The 4,659-nt window shown below is 33.9% G+C and overlaps 1 non-coding gene across 1 annotated transcript; it reads left to right on the top strand.

The window, feature by feature from the left end:
- The first annotated feature begins 1,613 nt into the window (after positions 1 to 1,613).
- On the top strand, positions 1,614 to 1,746 carry LOC126014757 (small nucleolar RNA SNORA51). Its single transcript, XR_007497754.1, has one exon. It is a non-coding gene; the product is annotated as a small nucleolar RNA SNORA51 (small nucleolar RNA).
- Positions 1,747 to 4,659: the final 2,913 nt, after the last annotated feature.

Raw genomic sequence — 4,659 nt, 5'->3', positions numbered from 1 at the left:
ACTTTTTCATGTGCCTATTAGTAATTCTCTTGTTGTCCTCTGAAAAGTGTCTATTCATTTTCTTTCCCAATTAACAATTTTTTTTGTTAATCTTTATATGTACTTTATATATTCTGGATATTAAGCCTTTATATGATTTGTTGATACATTTTTTCTAATTAAGTTAGCTGTCTTTTACTTTGCCATGCAGAAACTTCTTTTGTTTGGTGTCTCATTTGTTTTTTTTTTTGATTTTGTTCATTTTGCCAGTGATACCAGATTGCTAAAGACAACTTTGAAGTCCAAATCTTGGAGCATTCTACCTATATTTTACCCAGAGTACTTTATAGTTTGTGATAAAATCTCAAGGTCTTTGAACTACTTTAAAATTACTTTTGTTTGAGGTGTGAGACATGGACCAGTCTTCAATATTTCACACAACTAGTTTTCCCAGTAAAGAAGCTCTCTTTACTTCATTTCATGTTCTCAGTTCCTTTATCAAAAACTGAGTTTCTTTCTTTCTTTCTTTCTTTCTTTCTTTCTTCTTTCTTTCTTTCTTTCTTTTTCTTTCTTTTTCTTTCTTTTCTTTCTTTCTTTCTTCTTTCTTTTTCTTTCTTTCTTTCTTTCTTTCTCTTTCTTTCTTTCTTTCTTTTTCTTCTTCTTTCTTCTTCTTTCTTTCTTTCTCTTTTCTTGCTTTTTCTTTCTTGCTTTCTTCTTTCTTTCTTTCTTTCTTTCTTTCTTTCTTTCTTTCTTTCTTTCTTTTCTTTCTTTCTCTTCTTCTTTCTTTCTTTTCCTTCTTTTTCTTTCTTCTTTCTTTCTTTCTTTCTTTCTTTCTTTCTTTTTCTTCTTTCTTTCTTTCTTTCTTTCTTTCTTTCTTTCTTTCTTTCTTTCTTTCTTTCTTTCTTTCTTTCTTTCTTTTCCTTTCTTTCTATCTTTCATTCTTTTTTCTCTTTCTTTCTTTTTCTTTCTTCTTTCTTTCTTCTTTCTTTCTTTCTTTTTTCTTTCTTTCTTTCATTCTTTTTTCTCTTTCTTTCTTTTTCTTTCTTCTTTCTTTCTTCTTTCTTTCTTTCTTTCTTCTTTCTTTCTTTCTTTCTTTCTTTCTTTCTTTCTTTCTTTCTTTCTTTCTTTCTTTCTTTCTTTCTTTCTTTCTTTCTTTCTTTCTTTCCTTCATCTATCTATCTATCTATCTATCAATCATCTATCTATCTATCATCATATCATCATCATCATCTGTTCTGGGGCCACACCCAGTGACACTCAGGGGTTACTCCTGGCTATGCATTCAGTAATCACTATTGATTTGGAGGACCATATTGGACACTGGGGGATCGAACCACGCTTATGTCAGCAGCGTGCAAAGCTAACACCCTACCACTGCGCCAATGCTCGGACCCCTATATATATTTCTATACAATTAAATGGGGTTTTATACTTGTGTATGTTATTCTGATTATTGATAAGAAATATTATTCTAGTACCAGATAGTTTTATCACTATACCTTTATAAAACAGTTTTATATCAGGAATGAGATACATTCATATTTATTAATTTTCATATGGGTTTGATTAGTTATTGTCTCTAATAATTCCATACATTATTATTGACTATTCCTGGTTCTTAAAAAATGGTATCTGGCCTTCCAATTCTTACCACAGGCTGTGTTCTTTACACTGACTGTATAGAAAGAAGAGGTACAATAAATGCACCCCATATACACCACAACACAGGCCCTTTGCCTGGTCTGTATTGTGAATTGGGGGATAAAAAATAAATTAAAAATTAAAATTAAAAAAATAAAATAAAATATAGAAATGTTAAAAGAAAAAAAATGGCAAAAAATTGGCAAGAGATTGCATTGAAATTTATAAGATATAGTTAGGATAATCATTTTAACAATATGATTTTTTAATCCATGAACATGAAAATTGTATCTTTTTTTTTTTTTTTTTTGGTTTTTGGTTTTTGGGTCACACCGGGCAGCGCTCGGGGGTTACTCCTGGCTCTACGCTCAGAAATCGCTCCTGGCAGGCTTGGGGGACCATATGGGGTGCCAGGACTCGAACCACCGTCCTTCAGCATCTAAGGTAAACGCCCTACCGCTTCACTATGTCTCTGGTTCCGTATCTTCTTTTTCTTAAGTGAGTCAAAATGATCATGGTATAGATCTCCCACATCCTTTGTTAAATTTATTCCTAGAAATTTTATATTTTGTATTCTATTTTAATGGAATATTCCCCTTGATCTTTTTCTCTATGGATCCATTATTTTATATATAAGAATGCAATCAATCTGTGTGCATTGACTTTGTTGCCAGCTACCTTGCCATATGGTTTATTGTTTAAGGAGGTTTTTGTGGAATATTTAGGGTATTCTATGTTAGATTAGCTGGTTTTCAATATATTCAGAATAATTCTTGGCTTGTACTTGTCACTCATGGACTGGAAGTATCTCTGGATTTGTCCCTTGCCCTTACCTGTTCTCCACTCAAGTGGGTGGACTTTCTCTTCCCTTTAAAGATCTTAGGTCTCAGAGAGAAGCTGCTTGTGGTTTTGATTTCCACAACTAGTCTATCCGCCTGATGGTAACCTTTGTTAGTGCACAGAAAACTAGTGATGAATTTTCCTGAACTTGTGTTGTTTTCTTTAACTTTGTGTGAATTATATCTTGTGTCAGCATTTGCTTCCAGATCCATATTTCCGAAATCTTTGATTGGGACATGAGGCTTCTTCTTTTTTCCTATCAGGTCATTTGCAAAAAGTGATAACTTCTTTTCCAATTTGGAACTCTTTTTCTTCCTTTTTCCTTATTGATTGCTGTAGCAAGGATTTCTAATACTATGATGAATACAAGTGGAAACAGTGGACATTCTTGCCTTATGCCTTATCTCAGATAATTTTTTTTTTCAGTTTTTCACCATTAGGGATAATACTGATGTGTTTTTGTTCTTGTGGAAAGTTCCATACACCCCCCCCCTTTTTTTTTGCTTTTTTGGCCACACCTGGTGACACTAAGAGGTTACACTGGCTATCTGTTCAGAAATCGCTCCTGGCTTGGGGGACCATATGAGACCCCGGAGGATTGAACTGTGGTCCATTCTAGGTTAGTGTGTGCAAGGAAAATGCCCTACTGTTAGCGCCACAGCTCCACCCCTATTGAGGGATTTTTTAATCATAAATGGATGTTGGGTCTTACCAAAAGCTTTCTCAGAATCTGCTAATATATTTATGTGGTTCTTATCTTTTCTTTATTATTGTATGATATTTTAATTTATTTGCATATGTTGAATCATCTTTGTATCCTTAATGTGAATTTGCTCATCTAAGATTTTTTAAATGTTTTGCATCTATGTTCATTAGGGAGAGTGTTCTCAATTTTTTTTTTTCTTAGAAATTATTCTGTCTGCTTTGGGTATTAGTGTAATGTTAACTTCATTGTAAGTGTTAAGAAAAATTCATTTTTCCCTAAGTTTTGGAAGACCTTAAAGAGTAAAGGTAGTAAATTGTCTCTGAAGATTTAATAAAATGCACTAGTGAATCCATCCAAACCAGTACTTTGATTTTTGGGGAGATTCTTAATTACTGCTACTGTCAGTATTTAAGGATAGATGCTAGTTCAGCCTTCTGTGTTACTGGTTAGGCTCACTGAGGTTGGTAGATTGTTATGTAAATTTTCCATCAGATTTCCTGTGAGATTATGAGGATGACATTACTATAAGATATTAAAGTGTTATGTGTAGTACATGGCCATATGTTGCATGATTTATAAGCCAAAAAAATTGGTGACTTGGAAGTTTGATAAGGTTAAGTTATGGAATTAGATTGTTTCTTTCTGAGGGTGTAGGGAGTGTCATTGGGCTGCTGTAGATTCTGAGAATATCATAGAGGTATCAATCAGCACTAGACTACCTTGGAAGTATCACCAGCCATTATTTTCTTTTGGAGCTTGTTGGAGGAGCTGGGCCATTTTCTGCTGGGAAGATGGTGGTTTTGAGAAGGAGGTACTGGGTTTTCTGATGTTGGTGTTGGTGTGGGTGTGCTTGGCCAAATTCCATTTCTGAAAAAATATCTTTTTAAAAATATCTTTTTAAATATCTTTTTAAAAATCTAAAAAATGGGGGCTGGGAAGGTGGCGCTAGAGGTAAGGTGTCTGCCTTACAGGCGCTAGCCAAGGAACGGACCGCGGTTCGATCCCCCGGCGTCCCATATGGTCCCCCCAAGCCAGGGCCGATTTCTGAGCACATAGCCAGGAGTAACCCCTGAGCGTCAAACAGGTGTGGCCCAAAAACCAAAAAAAAAAATCTAAAAAATGAGTCCAATTATTCTATATAGCCCTCTCTTCCTGATTCATTTCACTCAGCATAATAATCTTTATATTCATTTATATAATGGAATAAGAAATACAAAAAGAAGTAAGGAAAGCTTCTTCAATAAGTAGTGTTGGAAAAACTGGTCAGCTATATTCTAAAAACTAACCCAGGCCTCTTTTTTACTGTTGTGCACAAAAGTAAAAAAAAAAAAGAAATATTAGAGACTTTGATGTCATACCTGAATCAATAAGGGACATAGAAGAAAATGTAAGCAGAATACTCTAGGACATTGAACTAATAGTATTTTAAAGGATGAAACACTATTGACTAAAGAAGTGAAAGCAAAAATAAATAAATGGGACTAAATTTTTTA

Source organism: Suncus etruscus, chromosome 7 (genome assembly GCF_024139225.1).
Source record: "Suncus etruscus isolate mSunEtr1 chromosome 7, mSunEtr1.pri.cur, whole genome shotgun sequence".
Classification (NCBI taxonomy): Eukaryota; Metazoa; Chordata; class Mammalia; order Eulipotyphla; family Soricidae; genus Suncus; species Suncus etruscus.
Note: the sequence above shows the minus strand (reverse complement) of the source record. Positions and strands in the feature narration are given on the sequence as shown.